Consider the following 21,312-nt stretch of genomic DNA (forward strand, 5'->3'; position numbering starts at 1 on the left):
CACAAAACTAAATCGTATCAAACTAAATTAGAGTTCTAAAAAACACAAAAATTTATCAACCTAAAGCAGAGATGCAATAAAAATAAAAATCCACCAAAACGTTGAGAGAGAGAGAGAGAGAGAGAGAGAGAGAGAGAGAGAGAGAGAGAGAGAGAGAGAGAACTTTTTTGTGAGAGAAAACTATGCAAATAATGAAAGAGAGAATGTCAAGTTTATAGTAAGAGGGAGTGAATAAGAAGAGACAAATAAAGAAAGATGAAGGGAAAGATAAATAATGATATTAAAATATAGGGTAGTGATGAGAAGAAAATGTAAGGAAAGAAGAAAAGTTGAAGAAAGTGTAAATATTTAAAAAATAAGTGAATGTAAATTTTTTTTTAGGAAAATTGGAAAAAGGAAATATATATAGAGGTATTAAAACCAACAAAGATGAATATGTAAAGTCAATAATCTATTTATATATATTTTTGTAAAAAAATAATAATAATAAAACAATAATTATGTGGCGAATGATGTGGCGATAAGGTGGCACAGCTGGAGCTCAGTAACAATAAATGCTATGTTTCAACTTTTAGTAATATATAAATGACTTTGTTAACAGGTGCCGGCTAGCACCTGTTAATGAACTAGCTATGGTTCATTTATGATTTATCACAAATCCCACCTGCATTGAAAAATGGTAAAATTTTACTTTTCAGTTGTGATTTATGTTATATGTGTACTTTGATTTCCCAAATATTGCATCTAAACTGATACACATTTAATACATATTTAATTTTTTCCATATCTCTAAAACAAGGTGAATAATTTATTTTAAATTTTCACATTAACAGGTGCTATACAGCACCTGTTAACAGCACCCATATATAAATAGATATAGATATAAGCTAGATGATATCTTTGCGATGTACAAGTATTTTATAATTTTATTTTGTAATAGTTTTTTGATATTCTTTGTCATATATAACCTTGAACCCCGTGCTATGCATTTTGAAGAATTAGCTTCAATTATATTATATTAGTAAAAAGAGGAAAAGGAAAAAGAAACCATAAAGAAAACAGAAGTACAAAGTTGAGTTTAAATGTTTTGTGGAAAGTCCCCCTCCTCAACCACAAAAAAGAAAAAAGCTTTGCAGAAAGATGAACATATGATAAGATTTTTTTTTTTCTTAACACAAGTGAATATGAGCACCCCCAAGTCCCAATATTGGTAAACATGTCGGAATTACATGTTGGAGATTTGCATTGAGAAATAATACAAACAAATATTGCATACACTGATATTCATGCAAACATTAACAAGGGAAATACTGTAGTAATTCAGACAAACATTGACAAAGGAAATTACTGTTGGAATATTTTTGCCATTAGACAAAGATAACCTACAGTAAATGGCTATAGCTATTTGGTCAACATACATGCCTCAAATCCCATGGAATATCAAATATGGATGGCTTTAAATTCAAAATGACTACTAATCATTCCGTTGATCAACAGTGCAATTTTACAGCGGTACAAAGTCTTCTACGAGAATAGCAATTCTTTTCAACAAGCAAATCCTTTTCTCTGTTTCTCAAATAAATACAAGGTGTATGCAACTTTTGTGGGAGAATTTTTTGAAATGGTAATTTCACCATAAATATATCCCAGGGAAAATGACAGGGCGGTTGTGATTTTCACTTCTTGAAACTTAAAACTCAGGTCCTCCTCAAAATATGTTTAAATTTGTTTGAATAACATGGGCAATAATAAAGTATTCTCAAGTTTTGTGAGATAGGTTGTAATTGTGCTAAACTGAATCAAGCTGATTATTAAAATTCTAAGATGATTTAATTTTCTATCTTATATGGAACCCAAGTTGAGTTTGAGTTAAGATTTGTTTAACTCTTTATTAAATGATGTAAACCGATATTACTAGTCAAAAAGGAATGTAAAATAAAAACCTTTATAGCTGGTCAAAAAGTAACGTAAAATTCACTTAAAAAGCTTGTAAAAAGCAATGTAAAAAGAACTTTAATGAATGGGTTACAATATTCAACAAAAAGAAAAAAAAAAAACTGGTCACAAAGCAATATTATAAGAAGTTGTTTGTCCTCTTTTATGCTCTAACGAAGGTTTTTAGGAAATTTTCTACATGTATGTTATCTGCAATCTGCTCCTAAAATGTCAAACGAAGAGTTGGAAATTTCGTACACCATGCCAGACTTGCTTGTCCTCTCCCTCTCTCAGAGTGCTTGGCGGGGCAAAGAATTGGTTGGAAATTTTCACAACTACACTGCTCTCCTCAAAAGTTGTGTCAGTTTACTCTCTTTCTCTTTTTGAATTAACATAACACAATGTTTCGTAGCAGACTGAGATTTTCTGACATTAACACTGTTTGATTGGAAAAAGAAGAGATTTGGGTTAGAATTCTTACAAACTCATCATATATATTTATATTGAGTGTGAATTTTGAAAATCTAACAGTTAGATTATATGTTCTTACTACATTCTTAATGCTGACAAAATTTCAAGAAAATCAAATATCAATTGCTATGTCATCAAATAAATATTTATAATTTTAAGTTTTTGTAATCTAAAGTTGTATATGAAGAATAAGTTAATTGATCAAATAGTAAATAATATCTGATTTGAATGAAATTTGATATGCATGTTAAGAATATAAGGAATATGAAATTCAACGCTTAGATTTTCAAAATTTACTTCAAAAAAAAAAAATATATATAAGAAGTTTAAAGAATTTCTCTCCAAATTAATTTGGAGAGAAAATTTGTTTTTTTTTTTTTTAAAAATTTAAAATAAGCGGTAGAGTACATTGTCACAACATTAATGCAACTCCATTGAAATTGGCAGACTGTACTGGCAAAAATTAAAATTTACACTGTTTCACATAACTACAAATTAAAACTTAACAGTTTCGGAATTCTGCTATATGTCCTTGTCACGTACCAAAAGACGCAAGAGCAATTACATGGAAAAGGAAAAAAGAAAAAGAAAAAGAAAGCAATAGATTTAGTACGTAGTTTTTCAAAACCCCCCTCAGCTTTTATTCTCTACAAGAGCATTAGCATTTTCAAGTTATTGCTTATTTATATTCATTTAATTATAGAGTATTTAGCCTTCTTAAAAATACTCCTAAATAAATGAGTGTTTGAATATGTAATTAAATGTGAAAGATCTCAAAATTTACATTTTCCCCAGCTCTTATAACATATATATATATACACACACACATAATATTATAATCTTTTCTCTTTAAAACATATTTTTACACATAATACACAAATTTTTATATATAAAATCTTTANCAGTCATTAGTTTAGCTTGATTTTTTTTTTTTTTTTAATGGAAATTTTAGCTTGGTTTTGATTTGACCAAAACCCGTTTCAAACAGATTTGGCTCTGATCTTTGATTTTCCGTAGGCCTTGGGTTTTTTAACATGTAATTTGTTAATATTAAAAATATTGTCATGTCGCTATTAAATGACTAAATGTTATGGCATTGCTCAATCAGCCGCATAGAAAATGAAACTAATATCCATTAACAGAATGATCCTTAATTTTTTTTGAAACATTAAGAACCAATAACGCTAATTTGAAACTTCAAAACTTCAAAGTTAGAAAGTGCTCACTCTATAAACTTTAATTTCTAAAGGGGCCTAGAAATTTAACTCCTCCTAGGCGCTGGGTATTGGATCTCAGGTCATGGGCCTTCCAAACCTATGGGGCTGCCATGAAAGGCTAATGGACCTATTCAAACCCACCTGCTTAATTCATCAGATTATATAACTTATAATTTAACTTAAACTTGATAATAACTTTATTGTGATAAAAAGTAAAACTTAAAATGACCTAGGTAAGGTGTTTGTCTAATAAGGGGATATAGAGACGCTCCTAGAATTTAATTCGTCAAGAAAATTTGCTCAAAATTATTATGAATCATGATTGATTATGGAGGTAGAGGTCAAATCCGATGATAGTATCTTTTATAGGAGAGGGGCAGGGGATATTGTGTTTTTGTTGGACTAGAGCATATTTGTGTGTCAACCATGTTGTTCAAATTTAAATTTTAAGAAGAAGAAGAAGAACTACATCAATTATGTTTGTCGACCAACTGTTAATTCTTCTGAGAGTCTAGAAACCTCCTGATGTTTTCAAATAAAGATATTTAGAATTCAAATTCTTGCTTACCCGTTATTAGTTGTAACTTGTAGCTATCAAATTATAATTTTTTCATAAAAAAAGCGACTTTGAATAGTAAAAGAGGAAAAGAAAAGAAACATGCTTGTCAATCAAATTTGAATTCATCATTTCTTTGAAGGCGCAATTTCTTTGTGATTTTTGATCAGCCCCTCAGCTGTGAAACAATTTGATTATCAGTACTAAAAAATAAGCTTGAGAGAGAGAGAGAGAGAGAGAGAGAGAGAGAGAGAGAGAGAGATTTGATTATCAGTACTAAAAAATAAGCTTGAGAGAGAGAGAGAGAGAGAGAGAGAGAGAGAGAGAGAGAGAGAGAGAGAGAGATTTTATTTCTTCATTTTTCATCTTTATTGTTGGTTTGAATTGCGATAATAAGATAGGAAATATTTATGGGCCAATGGGATGAGAAATATTCATGGAGGCCCAAAGTAATTTATGGTTGATATTTTTGTATTTTTTGGTGAATATATAAATGTGATTAAATAAGATTGGGACACTTGGCATGAGAAATAAATTGTACCTCAACAGCCATCAACCAATATCTAATAAGGACTAAGGCCACTATGAATAGGTCAAGACAAGTTTTATGTAACATAATTAATATTGACTAAGAGATTCAACGTTATATTAACCTCCACTTTTTGTATTTAACCACTCTTTTTCATCTGATCAAATAGAAAAAGAAAAAAAAAAAAATACTCTTTTTCAAATATATCCCTACACTTGATTCAATATTTCTTTTCACCATTTATTAAAATATAACTAGTAAGTTGCCCACGGATAATATTGTTGTGTTTTATTAAGATGATTTTGGAGAATGCTGTACATATATTATAAAAAAAAGTAAACTAATTTAATAATTAGAGCAAAAAAATATATACATTTTGAAATATTAAAAATCAAATTAGTAGCATCGTATCACAAAGATCAATCTACTCAAACTAATAATGAGTCAATGGAAAAGCTTTCTTTATCACAACATGACAACAATGAGTTAAAGATTAAAAATAGAGAGACATACCACGTATGAAAGAAAAGGCATCAGTAAAACAACAAACATGCCAGGACCTCATGCTCCCCCACATGAACCTTGTGCTATATATAACCTCGAATCTTGTGCTATACATTTCTATACATTTCGAAGAATTAGCTTCAATTATATTATATTAGTAAAAAGAGGAAAAGGAAAAAGAAAGTCTTTGAAGTCCAGCAGGAAGTTAAGCACAATCATCTTTATAAAGAAAAACGAAAGGGTGAATTTGACCATTTTGTTCAACTTATTAACAAAAGTGTAATGATTCATCTATAATGATTTTTCAGCCTCCTTGTACCTTCAAATATACATTAATTATGGCTAAATATAGTAAGAAATATATCTTTTGCCACTAATACCAAGTCTTACATACCAAGAACTAATGCCAAAAAAAAAGATGTCCCACACATAAGGGCCATTTTTGCCATTAGGTACCTTCATTCCAAGTGATGCAAATATGTCACCAATTATTTGAGGATTGCCCTTATGGTTATCAAACATAGTAGTCAAGACCTGAAAGAAAATTTTAATAGGAAACTCTCTGAATTTTCATTTATAGATGAACTTTATTGCAATCATGTTCAAAGTAGGATAACTTTTAAATTCCTAAAGAATTTGATTTAGTGAAGAGAAGCAGCTTTAGTCTAGTGACCGAATTTGGTAGTATATTTTTCAAAAATATTCAAAGAATATCATATGCTAACTATTGTTAAGTTGTAGCTTAGTTCTAATTGAAGCTGATTCATCATCGGGAACCATATAAAATAAATTAAGAATCACTAGTTGCAGTAACTGTTTGGGCTGCTTACCTTCAACGGAAAGGCGTGCCAATTCTCAAAAACCCTCCAAAAAGAGCTTCTCATCAATTTCAGGAACAGTTTGAAGTGTTGTATCAATACATTCTATTCAATTGTAGTCTTTGTCCTTCTCAATACCCACATTTTTTTTGACTACTCATGGTCTCTCTTCATGTGCTTCTTGTATCTCTCCCATGATGATCCCTGAAATTTTTGAGAACATGCTGAGGCTTCAGAAGTTGCAAACTTTCATTTTTCCCCTGATAAGATATTTCAAACTCCCTAGCTGGATATTGCATATCCTAAGTTATCGTCAATCCCATCCAAAGGGCATTAATGTTGACCTCCATTTTCATGTCCAAACAACTTGATTTTCCATTCTGACTTTCATTACCATAAATCAAGCACAAATCAGAAATATGCGATCCCCTATATTTGTAAACGAAAGCTACTCAAAATTATCCACTTCATTGATTATTATAGTATCAATATGATCATATATACTTCATCCCATGATTATTATAGTATCAATATGATCAAATACACACTCAGTTTACTAAAGGAATACAGAAGTAATATCATTTCATCAAAGGGGAAAAGAATACAAGTTCGTATGCTATGCTTTGAGGTGCTCTTTAGTGATAAATAGAGGAAAACCCTTTATCCTTGCAAAATTACTAATGGGATAGAATGGCACCTTGATATAAGCTTCTTAAAGCTAAACATCAGCTACCACAGTGCCACTGTTTTGCAAATTTCATCCCACGAAAAGCCATTCTAATTGAGGAGACCCTTAATGCGTGTATACTCTTTCATCAAGCTCATTATTGGCAAAGGATTGATCATTCTCTTCACCTAAAAGAACCACACCAAATATGTACAAGTTAGTGTAATGACTTGAACTTTGTGGCTTTGCTCTACTTTCTCCTCCTCTGTCTTGACCGCCCAATCTCCTCTACAATCATACCATTTTATCTTATAAATCTTAAATTTCACAAACAGTTCAAAATTGTGGCAGAGCCTCACTAGATGTTTCTGCCTTATTATATTTATATTAGATATTTTTGCATATATACCATCTATTAACAAACAAATGATATAACTGCCCATATTTGTGTACATAATGTCACAGATGTCTTCATTCAAAGTGATACCTGAATAACAAAAGGACAAGAATATTATACACAACTCTGACAATATCTTCATGATCTAATAGGTCATTTTTTAAATTTATTTTATTTTATGGTAAGTCATTTCCTGATATTCCTTGCCTGAACTGAATTGAAATCTAACTCTCAGTTTTTTTAAACACCATATATTGAGAACTACAAAAAACACAAAAATAACTTAAACCAAAAAATCATGCCACACAATTTGGGTACAGAACCAAAGGTAATTAGCATACAAAAGGGTCCCTTAATTAAGATCATGTCTAGCCTATTGAACTACAAGAAATAGGAGAGAAGAACATATCACATAGCTAGTGCAAAAGAACAAGATTTATTTCAACTTCAAATAGAAGCAGATACAACTACATTTTAAGTGTTAACTTGTCCTAATGCATGATTACAAATAGATCAGAGACAGGGCTCCTCCACCTTCCATATCACTGGCTTGCTAACATGATTACAAATGCGTTTGCAAAAAACAATAATTAAAGCCTTGTAACAAGAAAATTGAAAAGGGAATTTATCAGGATGGAAAACGTCTGTTTTTTTTCTGCAATTTTGCAAATATTTGATCCGATACTTAGAACGAAATCAAACACAAAAATGGAAAATGCACTTCAATTTACCATACATATAAACCACCTATGTCAGCAAACTAAAGAAAGAAAGAAAATATGTAGTTAAATGCACTTCAATTTAATGTCCACATTTGTTCAATCATCAAATTCCAAGCAGCCTAAAACAAAGAACCTTGCAGCAATTAATAAAGTTAATTTCGCATGGGAAGAGAACCTACCTTACAGCCTACAAAGCTGCCAATTCATCTTCCGCTCAAACCAATTCATTTGAACCCATATTCTTTTTTAATGCAGAAGTGTCTCAATGCAAAGAAGCAGGAAACTAAGATATCCAAGCTCAGTTAAATTTCCAATCGAAGATGATGCAGGGAGCATCTATAATGAAGTTTGAAATCTCAATTTCCTTTCCCACCTGAAACACAATAAGAATGCCTCGTGCTGCTCTTGCAATCATCCTTTTCAGCATCTTCATGACAAAAAAGAAACATAAGAGAAGGGCTATAGGGTCCCCCTTACTTAACCATCTATAATGCTGAAAAGGCCAGTTGAAAATATGTTTACCAGATCTGAGAATGTCATAGTGGAGATTCAAGATAAAGTCCATTTTGACCAGCCAAATCTGAACAAATACGAAGAGAATTACAAAATGTCATGCCCCTATGCATAAAACAAAAACAAATTAGGACATCCAGACTCCAAACCCAAAACAACATGCATGTATCTCAAGCATCACTGCATCATTCTTCCCAAGAACCACATATTATTGGCTACCATGTGATTGATGTTTCCTGTTTTTGATCTGACACATGGAAAGTATTGAATTTTTAATCAAGTTCAAGTCATGGGATTCCAAATCTTGCAAGATTATGTGATTGATGTTTCCTGTTTTCAGATATGTTCAATACTATCACTAGATGTCATCTTTTGAAGCACATTTTCTTGGATGACTTCCAGACTTTTATATTGCACTCCAAGCTTTCAATGTATTTTATATTTTTCTCCCCTGCTTGATCTTTTGAAAATGTTGCTTTTCTTTATGCTGGAAAAAATGACTAACAACATTTAAAAAAAAAAAAAAAAAAGGGGGTACATTTGCTTCTTTGTTCTTTGTTATAATTGGGCATACAAATATACTATTTCTCATCAAGAATCTGTCTTTTTTAGTGTAATAAAATAGGATGGTTCATGGTTGATACATAAACTGGTGTATGAGATAGAGAACCTAATATAATTTGATGCCCCTCAAATGAATATTATGATTTAGAATCATATGTATAATACTTAGATAAACAATAAATATCTTCTGGTATGTAATTCAGATTCTGGATACACGTGCTAAATTGAAAAGTTTTGAATTTCTCAAAAATCAAATTAACAAGTAAAATTACAAATATTGAATGGAAAGAAGGAGAAGAATCACCAACTGCAAAAATGTTCTTTCTATTTTCTTTCGTTATCTTCTTTGAATGGATCAAGTCAATTAAATTGTCCAATAGACCTTAAAAAAACTTATACCAAGTCCTCAGTCTGCAAAGACAAATAAAGACTTTTACATTGATGGTAGAGAGTGAAAAGATCATAAATGCCTATATAATGAAGAATTTGCACGCTAAAAAAAATTGTAAGTTCTTAGACTGCAACATTTGAAGGGGGAAAAAAAAACAGGTGTAGCCATGAGTTTTAAGGCAAACAAATTAAGCAGAAATATATTAAAAACATGTTCAACTGGCAAAATACCGATTCGTGCATAAGGTTTCTCAATAGATAGAAGCATCATTGCACACAAATTTAAATATCTGATTTGGAAGCCAACTTCTAGGAATGATGGCTCACCAGGGCTGAATTGCTAATATTGTTACCCTTCAAAGGAATAACTTGTGTGATTATATTTATCATGTAAATACAAGAACACAAGATACAAGAACAAAAAAAGAAAAGAAAAAGACTTTTACATAGAAAGTCAAGAGTCAGAAGATCATTTAAATGCCTATAATAGAACACATTGGACAGCAGGTGAGCATAACAGAAAAGAATATACACTGAAATGGTGTTGAAAACAAAATTGTATACTGAAAAAAAAATCTAGTTCTGGGAAGTCATGAATTGATTGTACCAATCTTTTCTACCTATAGGTAGTATTGAGAGAGAGAGAGAATTCCAGCTCATAGTCCTCAATGTCCAAAGTTTGGTAATTTTGCCTTTCATCATGGTTGTCATTTCTGTATATAAGAAATAAATATTTGAAAATTGGGAAAGTTCTATTATGGTATGTTCGTTCAAAAGATCTTAATTTGAAATTTTTTAGAGTTCTTTAAAATTTTGTAACTTTAGAAAAATTCTAAATCAAAGTAAATATAAATCTCTCAGTCTGTTATAGGCTTGTGAAAAGAAAATCTTACAGACACCATTACATGAAACCAACATCTTGATCAACTTGCTAATACACTCCATCAGTCGCTGGATTTTCATAAATCAAGCAGATATAAGCACAATTATCAATTCTATAACATCAGATTTTAGTATAGCAATACAGAAAATAAAATAATGCAACTGAAAGAACATTGATATTTAGGTTAAGGAACACATATAAGACAATAGAAGCAGACAATAATGTTCTTGAATTACTGGGGAAAGCTCTCAATGCTGAAACAAGAAACATACCAATCATCAAATTTGGGTCTTCATCGTTGAAATCTGCATTGCATCTCCATCAGAAACCTCTTCGCTCTATGCAACAATAATCTGAGACAACTCAGAACAGATTAATTTCTATATGACGAAGCACAAGGACGCAGGATAAAGAACAACAAATGTTCTAAAGATACAAGATTGGATATAAGAATAGTAGACATAATATCAGTGGTTACATTTCTCATTATATTGCCTTCTCAAACGTTTGCATCTATGGCTTAGAGCATCTTTGTCATGATAAGACCAATATCCCATTTAACAGTCCAATTGATAAATTACAATTACTCAAAAATAAAAAGACCATCAAGAACAGACCAATCAAGAGTCATCCCATTCTCTCCCACAGTGGAAACTGATTGGAATTGAAAGCAAAATCACAATATCCTCCAACACAAGAAATTAAGAACTTCAACTAACTCCAAATAAACACAATAGCAATGGAAAAATTAGTTTTACCAACTACCACATGTTATAACTCAAAACCCCCCAAATTTCCGACATAAATAAACCTTAGATAGCCACCATTAGAACAACCATAAACCCACTCATCAAATAATTCCACCAATACAAAACCCATACATGTAAACACACAAATATCACTTCCAAAGCTCATAAATCATATGGATATCCTTACGAAAGCTTAGATAAAAATAACCTCAAGCAATAGCATAAAACCTATAAAAAGAGATTAGAACTTTTACCTCAAATAAAATATGTGAAGGTGCTTAGATGTTCTTAAGGATTTCCTGGTGATCTTGCCCCAAAAAATGAGGGTGAAGATGGTGGTGTGGAGCGTACCGGTGGGAGCTAATTTGTAAAGTGATAGTATGAGATGAGCGGTGGATATTTGGTGGGGAAGGTAGGCATTACACACAAAAAAAAAAATCAGACCTTCACTTTTCTCTTTCTCTTTTTACTCTATTTTTTACTTGGGGCGTTACAGGCTGGGCCACTGAAGATGAGCCCAAATCAAACCCATCAACATTTGATGGGTCAAATGCCAAACCTAAGTCTGATCCATTTTCTGTATCCATTAGAAGTCCCAAACCTGGTTGCAAAGAAAGGTGCCTATTAATGCCATTGCGGAGGGAGGTTTATCTTGTGTATACTTAGCTCGGGACCTTGTGAATGTGTCAAAGCAGTATGCTTTAAAGCACATTTATATATCTATATATCTATATATATAATAATAGGTGAAACAGAGAAAAAATCTAATTAGATTTCAATTGGATTCTCAATTTTGCGCCACTTGTCCTAACCAAAACTAAAAAAAAAAATCTAATTAGATTATAAATTTGACTCCAATTTTGTGTCATGTATGTTATCTAAATTTTCTAATTTTTGTGTCCAAATAAATGATGCATTAACATTTAACATGAAAGCCAAGAAAACCACAATGATAATACTCATTAGCCTAAGCAAGAATATCTTACCTGCACACTTTTATGAAGATTATAAATTGGACTTCAATTTTGTGTCATGTATCTTATCTAAATTTTCTAATTTTTGTACCAAAATAAATGATGTATTAACATTTAACACGGAAGCCAAGAAAACCACAATGATAATACTCATTGGTCTAAGCAAGAACATCTCACCTGCACACTTTTATGGGTGATCTCAATAGAATCTGAAACTTTTTTAATCTCACAACCAGAATCAAGGAGTCCAACGAGAAAGACTATAAAAGTAAAACATCATCTCCTCCTAATTCCATATCATCATCCCATGTCTCTTCTTCTCTCAACCTCTACCAACTAGATCCACACACTACCCTCTCCTTCTCCTTACGGATTTCTCAGAGTAAGGCCGGGTTCAAACACAATGTTCAATCCCACTCTTCCTTGCTTCACACTCTCATACATTACCGCTTCATTGGCACCTCTAAGAAGATTCCAAGCTCAATGATTAGTTTTTATTTTTTAATGTCCCTTTATATATTTTAAATAATAAAATGCAATATTCTTTTTTTTCTTCACTGTAGCATCACTGCAATATTCTATTATCTGTGTGGTAAACCCAAAAAAACAAAAACAAAAAAATTGGCCAATAACATTATTACAATTAACTAGTCTCGTGTGGTAGCAGGCGGTTACATACTGGTTATATTTAATGATGAGGAATTAGAGGAATTGGTGTTGAAGGAGATCTCGGTGTTGAAGTCACTTAAGGGACATCCTAATGTTGTCACACTCTATGCCCAGACCATCTTGGATATGGGACGAACTAAAGAAGCATTCCTCGTGATGGAATTCTGTGAGAAATCTCTGGTTAATGTGCTGGAAAGCAGAGGATCCGGATTTTTTGATGAGAAACAGGTCCTCTCAATCTTCAGGGATGTCTGTAATGCTGTTTTCGCCATGCACTGCGAGCCCCCACCCATTGCCCACAGGTATACATGCTAACAAGGTGACCATTTGTGCATTATATTAAAATAGTTAGAAAATGGTTGCTTGAAGCTATTGATGAGTATAGTTTTTCCCAACCCCCATTTTTTCCTCTTGTGATTACATTGTGGCAAATTTTGGATTGATGTACTTGTAAGTCATGCTTGTACTGCAAGAAGAAAAGACATCCTTTGCCTTTAATTTATTTGAAGAGACTTATTAGTTTCCTTTTGTTTTTGCTTGCTGAGAAATATTTATGATTTATTGTTATTTCTTCCTCTCATTTTCAGAGACTTGAAAGCTGAGAATCTTTTGCTGGGATCTGATGGAGTATGGAAGTTGTGCGATTTTGGCAGCACCTCTACCAACCATAAGCGTTTTGAGAAGCCTGAAGAAATGGGCATTGAAGAAGATAATATCAGGAAGCACACGACACCTGCTTATAGAGCACCCGAGGTTGAACATTGAACTTCACAGTTCACTCTTACGATGTTAAATTTCTGATTTTAATGCTAAAGTTATTTGATTTTTGTTTTCCTCCTTTACCTAGATGTGGGATCTCTTTCGGAGAGAACTTATAAATGAGAAGGTAGACATATGGGTAAGTCAAGCTGAACCTTGTAATTCAGAGTGAAATGCAGAACCAGTCAAATAATCTAATCAAATGTGCAATTAGGAACTGACGTTACTCTGTCAATCTGCAGGCGCTGGGTTGCCTCCTCTATCGGATTTGCTACTTCAAAAGTGCATTTGATGGAGAATCAAAGCTTCAAATTTTAAATGGGAATTATCGCATTCCAGAGTTACCTAAATATGGCTCCTCTGTTACAGACCTGATCAAAGAGATGACAGACCAGACATCACGCAGGCAAGCGCTTTGCTTGATTGGCCATTCATCTCCATGAATTTAGGTTAGTTTTAGATCATCTTGTCCTAGAAATTTTAGGTGAAGAATAAACATTCTACTAACTGATGCTGGGATTTTTTACAATGTTGGCAGGTGTGGTTTCGTGTTAATGAGCAGTTACCTGCTAATCTTCAGAAGTCTTTACCTGATAGGCCACCTGAAATGAAATCCGCGGACATACGTGAAGGTGAGGACATCAAAGGTGTACTTGTTACGAAACTCATTCTTCTTTCTGTATGAATTATTAAATTTGACCTTCTAGCTTTTAGTGTTAAACCTGATTGAAATGAAGAAAACTTAACATTTCATAAATTCTTGACATGGATTTTGTTGGAGCAGATCTAATTTTGGATAACTGTAAATTGATATTAAGAAAGGCCACAAATATTTGAGATTTGCTTTCAATTGAAGTGAGGCTGATGTAACAGGTATTCCAAAGCCTGCATATAAGGCACATCCAGTGCCACGCAGAAGTCCGCCACCCCCACCTTAATCTGGAGAACAAACTAGGAACACATCACAACCTTCTTCTAGGGCAGGGGGAGGTGGGGGGCAGCTTGGTGCTTTCTGGTCCAGTCTGCATGCAAAAGATTCAGTTGTTCCTGAGGACATGACAAGACCCAAATTTGATGAAGAACCTACTACCCACGGTATATCAAAACATGATCGATTTCATCCTGAGAATCTTCCTTTACCTAGGAATACTAGCCCTGCAAAAGAGGCAGACATACAAACTTATACTGTTCGAAAAAATACACATGGTAAATCACAAAAGTCTGAGGATGGCTCTTCCAAGGACTTTGAGATGACATTTTCCCAGAAGGATACAGACCGTGGCACACATAGGCCAAAACCATCAAAAGTTGAGACTACAGCTACTTTTCAAGATGACACTTTTAACACTTTTGTTGCTGAATTTGATACTGAGAAGTTTAGCCCCACAGTTAGTAATAGTAATTCAGAAAAGGAGGAAGCATTAGAGGCTGAAGTAGCGAGGCTGAAGGGGCAGCTGAAGCAAACAAACTTGGAGAAGGCTGAAATAACTTCAAAATTTGAAAAGCTATCTGCCATTTGTCGATCTCAAAGACAGGAGATTCAAGAGCTCAAGCAAGCACTTGCTGCTAGAAATCCATCGCCAAATAAAAATGTTTCAAAAATTCAAACCTCTCCTGCAACTCCTTTGGTATAATTTTCTTGGCTTTAAACTATCAGAATTTGATTATTTTGTTTCCATCATCTCTGTTATTGATAGAATTTATTCTTTTTTCAGCAGAAGGACAAGATTGAAGGAACAATTTTGGAACCACAGCAAGAAAAATCTGACAGGAATAGTGTGAGCCCGGAGCCAAAGCAATGGCAAGCATTTGCTGAGGAACCTAAGCCACAGAAACCTCTTTCTAAAGAGAACCCTTCCAAATCTGTTAGGACAAGAAATGGTCAACAAACAAAGCAGGCTGCTCAAGTAAACACTGGTTTTGATTCATGGGGTTTGGAAAAAAAAACCCTTGTATCCTAGGGGCCCGGGGGATTGGATCTCATGGTCGTGGGCCTTTCATACCTGTGGGGCGAAAGGATAATGAACCTGTTCAAACCTCTTAATTCATTAGATTAAATAGCTTGTAATCCAACGTAAACTTGGTAGTAATTTGATTGTTGTGTTAACTAGAAATGACCATATGTGAGCAAAGATTATAGTAGAGGGAGTGGGGGATATGGTGTTTGTCCAACAACAGGCCATGGAGACTCCAAGAATTTGATTAGTCGTAAATTTGCTCGAATTGTTCTGTATCCTTGTTGAATATGGAGTTAAGAGAGGTCAAACCTTGATGCGATGATAATTGTCTTCTACGCAAGCAATGTGTCAGTAAATTATTGTATGGGAATCTGCCTCTTCAAAAATTGGCTGTAAAGTTGTCTACAAACCATGTAGAAGCAGGAAATTCGTGTGCACGTCTGGTTCAACCTAATTGATTATATAGCTGATTGGTCGGGTAACTTGGTGCAGGCACACAAGTTATCAATTTCTGGTTGGCATTCATTAGTTGCTCACTTTCTAGTCCTATCTAGGTTTTCTCTTTATGTGTCTTAACTAGTAATTTAATTTGGAATTTTTTTGTTGCACCTTAGTGATAAGTAAATGTAGGCTTGTTTTGGTTATAAGCAACCCTTAATGGAACAAGAGGAAAGGGAAAACCCCTTCTACAAACAGATGCAAAAAGAGTCAAAACTACAATCAACAAAATCAAAGCTTTGTTCATATCATCCTGGATCCGCATTGTAAAATCTATTGCCTCTAAGAATTTTATCTGTATTCAAAAACCACTGGGAAAATGTACTGCCGATCGATACACTCCAAACATCAGTAGCATACTGACATCTCCAGAAAACGTGGGTGACTGTTTCAATCTCATAACTGCACAATTTACACAGGATCAGGTGATAATCATCAAGAACATAAATTCATAAGATTAAGAATAATCAATTGTGATTCATGTGACAAAAAGATCTTTACATACATAAACACACTCCAAAGTTTTGATCTTTTTTTCAAGGAATGGAGGGATCTTCATCATTCAGATATAAAAAATATTTCTATTACTGATTTTTAAGTGTTCTTGAAAGGCTTGATGAATATTTACAATTTTACATGATATTAAGGATATTTAGTATATATTTAGAATTCTGTTTATTAATATCCGTTGCTAACTTTTCTAAATTACTCAGCCAACGTCTACATTAATCCTTGACAGTACCAGGAAACTTAGCGTCCGTTTGGTTCCCGTAAAATATTTTCCGGAAAATACCTATTTTCCGGAAATGCTATTTTCCGGAAAAGGAAAATATTTTTAAGTGTTTGGTTGTTTTATGAAAATTGGTGTGGAAAATATTTTCATGTGTTTGGTTCTATTAGGAAAATGCTATTTTCCTACAACAAATTCCGGCAACAAATTCCGGCAACAACAACACAACAACAACAACAACAACAATCAGTTTATCAAAAAAAAAAAAAAAAANCTGGGTTCGACGGCTTCTGGGTTCGCCGGTGGGAGATCGAAGGCGAGATCGCGATATCGAAGGCTAGATCGCGAGATCGCGCGGAGGTGATCGAAGGCGATCGCCGGGGAGATCGGCGGTAGTGCGATCGAAGGCGAGATCGGCGCGGTGCTCGGGGTTTGCCGGCGACGTCTCCAGTGTGTCTGGGTTCAATCCAGCGGTGCTGGTGCTCTCTTTCTCTCTTTCTCTCTCTCTGCTTCATGCTCTCTCTTTCCCTCTGTTTTCCGGAAGTCATTTGAAGTGAAAATGATTCCGTAAATTATTTTCACCTTTGACTCACGGTCAACTGAAAATGATTTCCGGAAAATTGCTTTTTCCGGCGCAACCAAACACCCGAAAATATAGAAAACCATTTCCGAAAATGAATTTCACCCAATTCAAACGCAGCCTTAGCCGATGGTCACCAAATACAACCCAAGCTGAAGTTCCAGAGTACCCTAATGCATGGGAAACCTTTTTTTTGGGGGGAAAAAAAAACAATAAGTGAGGGATTTGAAGTCAAGTTTTGTCTGTAAAGAAGTTTAGAAAGTGGACAAGGTTTTTAACGAGGGATTTATTTTCAAATAATGATAGAATGGAGGAAAAGAGTTCATGCAACAGACCCAATCTAATCTGTAGAGGATTCATGGTACACCTTATATTTTGGGACTAAAAACTTTGTTGTTGTTTTTATTTATAAACTCATCTGCATCAAGAATAACTTTGCATGTTGAAACGGTCCCAGGCTTTGGCTGAGAAGGCTTCACCCCCTGCATTGGTGGCCTCAGTGATATTGGAATTCTTTAGTCAGTTGTTTTTTCTCATGCGGGAAGGGTAGGAAATAGGCCAGTTCATTTGGCCTCAGATTACTTTCTTGAGCAAGCTCTTGACCAAGATGTAATCTCTGTTTCATAGTTGATAAAGTTTATGTTTTCTGATAATAATAATAAATAAAAAAAGTCAATGAACCGTGAGCAATTGCCATGATCCTATTGAAATCAAATGAAAAACTTAAAGCTTTCTACGGTTTTCGTGCATCAAAATAGAAAATGCCTATGGGCCATATACCATGCAATTCGGACACAGAAATTCGTCAAAAATTTTAAAATCTGATTTGATACAATATAAATACTTTAACTACTGTTTACTTTTTATCCAAAAAAAAAAAAAAATTCCTACTTAAAGTAAATAACTAAGTACATATCTTAATGTTAATACTTAATATCTAGGAAAACATAAACTAAATGACTAAAGAATCTTTCCACTTCACCTGTATGAATTAATTAATTCATATTAAATATTATATAAGTTTAAAGTTATGGATAATGTCACATTATTTAATAAGATATTATATTGTTAGATCTAAAAAAAATAAAATTCCAATTATCATACAAAATGTCATAAGGAGTAAAATTTTTCTAAATAATAATTTATATATATATATATATCTAAAAGCTAAGACGTAGAATTTAATGTTACTATATTTCTTTGAGTCACCTCATCAGTCACATTGTATTTTTTTTTTAAAAAATTCCTTTATGATTTTTCTATTTTATTTNTCTTTATACTTAATTCTTTCTCTGCAATCTCCCAATTGATTTCAATTTTTCATTTTCTTATTTCTAATTTCAAATAATTTTTAAAATTGAATAATTCATTATCTTTTCAGTGAATATATGCACATGTTTGATTATTTATTACAAACGTTACTATTCCTTAGATGCAAATGTTTGATTATATTCAACTACCCAAATTGATTTCAATTTTTCATTTTCTTTCTAATTTCAAGTAATTGACTTTTCATCTTCCTATTAAAAAAAAACTATTTTTCTCTTCCTCCAACCTTTCCCCTCTCTCTTTGCCTCTTTATCTCCCTACTACACTTTACTTTATCATTAAACTTCCTTCATTATTTCCTCTTTCTTGTATTTTGACTCTTCTTCTCCTCATCTTATTTTGTATAAATTTGATATCAATTATTCCATTCAATATATATTTATTCCACAGAAAAACTGTGAGTACTTTCTCTCTCTCTTGATTTTTGTTCTTTCTTATAACTCTAATTTAGGTTGATGGTTTTTTTATTTAATTTTTTTGTGTTGTATTTTTTAAATTTCCCATCACAAATCATTCTTATAGCTTTGGTTGAATTTTGGTTTGGGTTAGTATGTAGTTTTTTTTTTTTTTTTTAAAAATAGAATTTTGAGTTTATATATGACTACGAATTTGAATGTGCCTACCAATGGAATTCTACTGAACAGAGATGTATTTAAAATGTTTTTAGCTTCATATACTTCTTTGGTAATGTGAATTTGAGAAAGAGAAAAGGGTAGGCAAATGATGTATGGTCTTTTTTAACCCCCTATGTCTTGAAGAAAGGGAAGGGCCTATTAGTCTCCCTTTTACTAGAATTTTGTAAAGAAAGTATTTTGCTATAAGTTCTTTGACTTTTTTAATTTTTATTTTGGTTATTTTATTACAAATAATTACCATCTCCAGCACCAATTTTTGGTTAATTTGAACTTTTTTGGTAAACTTTTACTTTGCTAAGTCATTTTTACTAAAAATGTCAAAAAGAGAATAAAATATAATATAATTTACTCTAGAGCATCATTATGCTATTAATGTTTTTATCTTAAGGAATTTTTTCTTTTTCATTTTATTTTATATTTCTAATTTATGATATATGATTTATTGATAGTTGTGCGGCGTCCGAACTGTTGGGCCCACTCGGCCCCTAGTCTCCGCTCCAAAACACGCGGTCATTGGGCCCAATCCTCATTTGCCCTAAGGCCCAACCCTCGCTATCACAGCTCGGGGGTGCCGGGCTTTGCTACTAAGTTATGATCGGCATATCTTTTACCGAGCATGCTCGGAGGTGTCATTAAATGGCGCATCACCTTTGTTCGGCTCAAAGAAGGCCCTCCAAGCACCACCACCTAGCTCTAACCTGAAGTGGGCACCAAGTCCCAAAGCCACCCAGGCCTAGACTCACACTTACCATCCCCCTAATTGGACCCTCCGTAGCACTAAGCGCGCACTAACTCTGCCGAGCTGCCGACGAAGGTGGGAACCAAGTCCCAAAGCCACCCATACCTGACCTCCCACTTAGAGAAAATCCTACTGGACCCTCTGTTGCACAAACATGAGAGCATTGATAACCTACGCCTGAGCTGAGCACTATAAATAAGAGGGAAGGATAAGAAAGGGAGGTTGGTCAGAAAAGGGGAGGAACCTAGCTCTAACCTGAAGTGGGCACCAAGTCCCAAAGCCACCCAGGCCTAGACTCACACTTACCATCCCCCTAATTGGACCCTCCGTAGCACTAAGCGCGCACTAACTCTGCCGAGCTGCCGACGAAGGTGGGAACCAAGTCCCAAAGCCACCCATACCTGACCTCCCACTTAGAGAAAATCCTACTGGACCCTCTGTTGCACAAACATGAGAGCATTGATAACCTACGCCTGAGCTGAGCACTATAAATAAGAGGGAAGGATAAGAAAGGGAGGTTGGTCAGAAAAGGGGAGGGGAGAGAACAGGGGTAATAGAGAAGCAAAACAGAGAGAATCCGAGAGGCCAAGGAGGAAGGATTGTGTTGCCGAGAAAGAGAAAAGTGATTTCATTGAGTCCTTAGTTGTAGAACTACCCATAGTAGGAAATTCAGCCCAACAAACAAATAAGTTGTGAGCCCAAGTGGGGCTGAGCCCATTGGCCTCATTTGCGACCCGCACAATAGTGATCAATTGCATAGTTATCTTTGTTTACTTTTTTAGTTAATTTCAATTGTAAGGAAGAAAAAAATGTGGATCTATGTTTTGAAGAAAAATATACCTATAAGATTTGAATTGCATACATCTGTATGATAATAAATAAAGAATACATAATTACAACTTGGTCTAATAGTTCTCACACTATCAATTTTAAAAAAAAAAAATTATTGCATTGTGTTTTCATACATATCTCACTATAAATAATACATAATTTCAAATAACACATATTGAACTTTTAAAAATGTACAATCTAATAAATTAATTCAATAATTATCCAATAAAAAATAATCATATTAAATTTTTTCACGAATCACGCAGATCTGCAACTAGTAACAACTAACTAAGAAGACATTAGTTTAAGGTATTCAAAAGTTCACATTGGATACATATGCAATATAGAAAATTATTGAATATTTCGAGAATATTATAAATACGTATTTTTCCCTCTTACATAAATTGTGAGTTTCAGAGTAAATTTCATTAATAAAATCTACAATTATATGTGAGAGTAGAGTATATAATTACCCGTGCAATGCCGATACTGTTAATAGTCGAAGTATTCATGCTTTTTAGACGCTAGTCGAACAAATAAAAAAACATACTCGGTAGGTTTTTTTTTTTTTTTTTTGATGAATAAATACCCGGTGGTCTTTAGTTAGACGTTTTCCAAACAATATATTATTAGTTTATCAAAATATCTTTGACCGTGACAAATGACAGTGGCTCTTAGAAATTTCAATCACAAGG

The 21,312-nt window shown here is 33.4% G+C and overlaps 1 long non-coding RNA gene and 1 pseudogene across 11 annotated transcripts in view; one reads left to right on the top strand and one right to left on the bottom strand.

Annotated features, from left to right (window-relative positions):
* LOC136062848 (uncharacterized) overlaps window positions 1-11,344 on the bottom strand; it is a 36,055-nt gene extending 24,711 nt beyond the window's left edge. Inside the window, exons 1-10 of one of the 11 annotated variants that reach the window (XR_010624582.1) lie at window positions 11,170-11,344; window positions 10,439-10,519; window positions 10,177-10,234; window positions 9,904-9,996; window positions 9,198-9,304; window positions 8,339-8,396; window positions 7,996-8,243; window positions 6,728-6,885; window positions 6,043-6,459; window positions 5,467-5,746 (exon numbers count right to left, since the gene is read on the bottom strand). This is a non-coding gene — a long non-coding RNA (uncharacterized LOC136062848). Of the gene's footprint in view, window positions 1-5,466; window positions 5,747-6,042; window positions 6,460-6,727; window positions 6,986-7,995; window positions 8,244-8,338; window positions 8,435-9,197; window positions 9,305-9,890; window positions 9,997-10,176; window positions 10,235-10,438; window positions 10,520-11,169 lie in introns of those variants that run through there. The other 10 variants (XR_010624583.1, XR_010624590.1, XR_010624586.1 and 7 more) reach the window with 10 other exon arrangements.
* A 112-nt stretch (window positions 11,345-11,456) lies between these two features.
* Window positions 11,457-15,278, top strand: LOC112026689 (uncharacterized; annotated as a pseudogene).
* The last annotated feature ends 6,034 nt before the right edge of the window (window positions 15,279-21,312 follow it).

This window comes from Quercus suber, unplaced genomic scaffold (genome assembly GCF_002906115.3).
Source record: "Quercus suber isolate HL8 unplaced genomic scaffold, Cork oak 2.0 scaffold_459, whole genome shotgun sequence".
Classification (NCBI taxonomy): Eukaryota; Viridiplantae; Streptophyta; class Magnoliopsida; order Fagales; family Fagaceae; genus Quercus; species Quercus suber.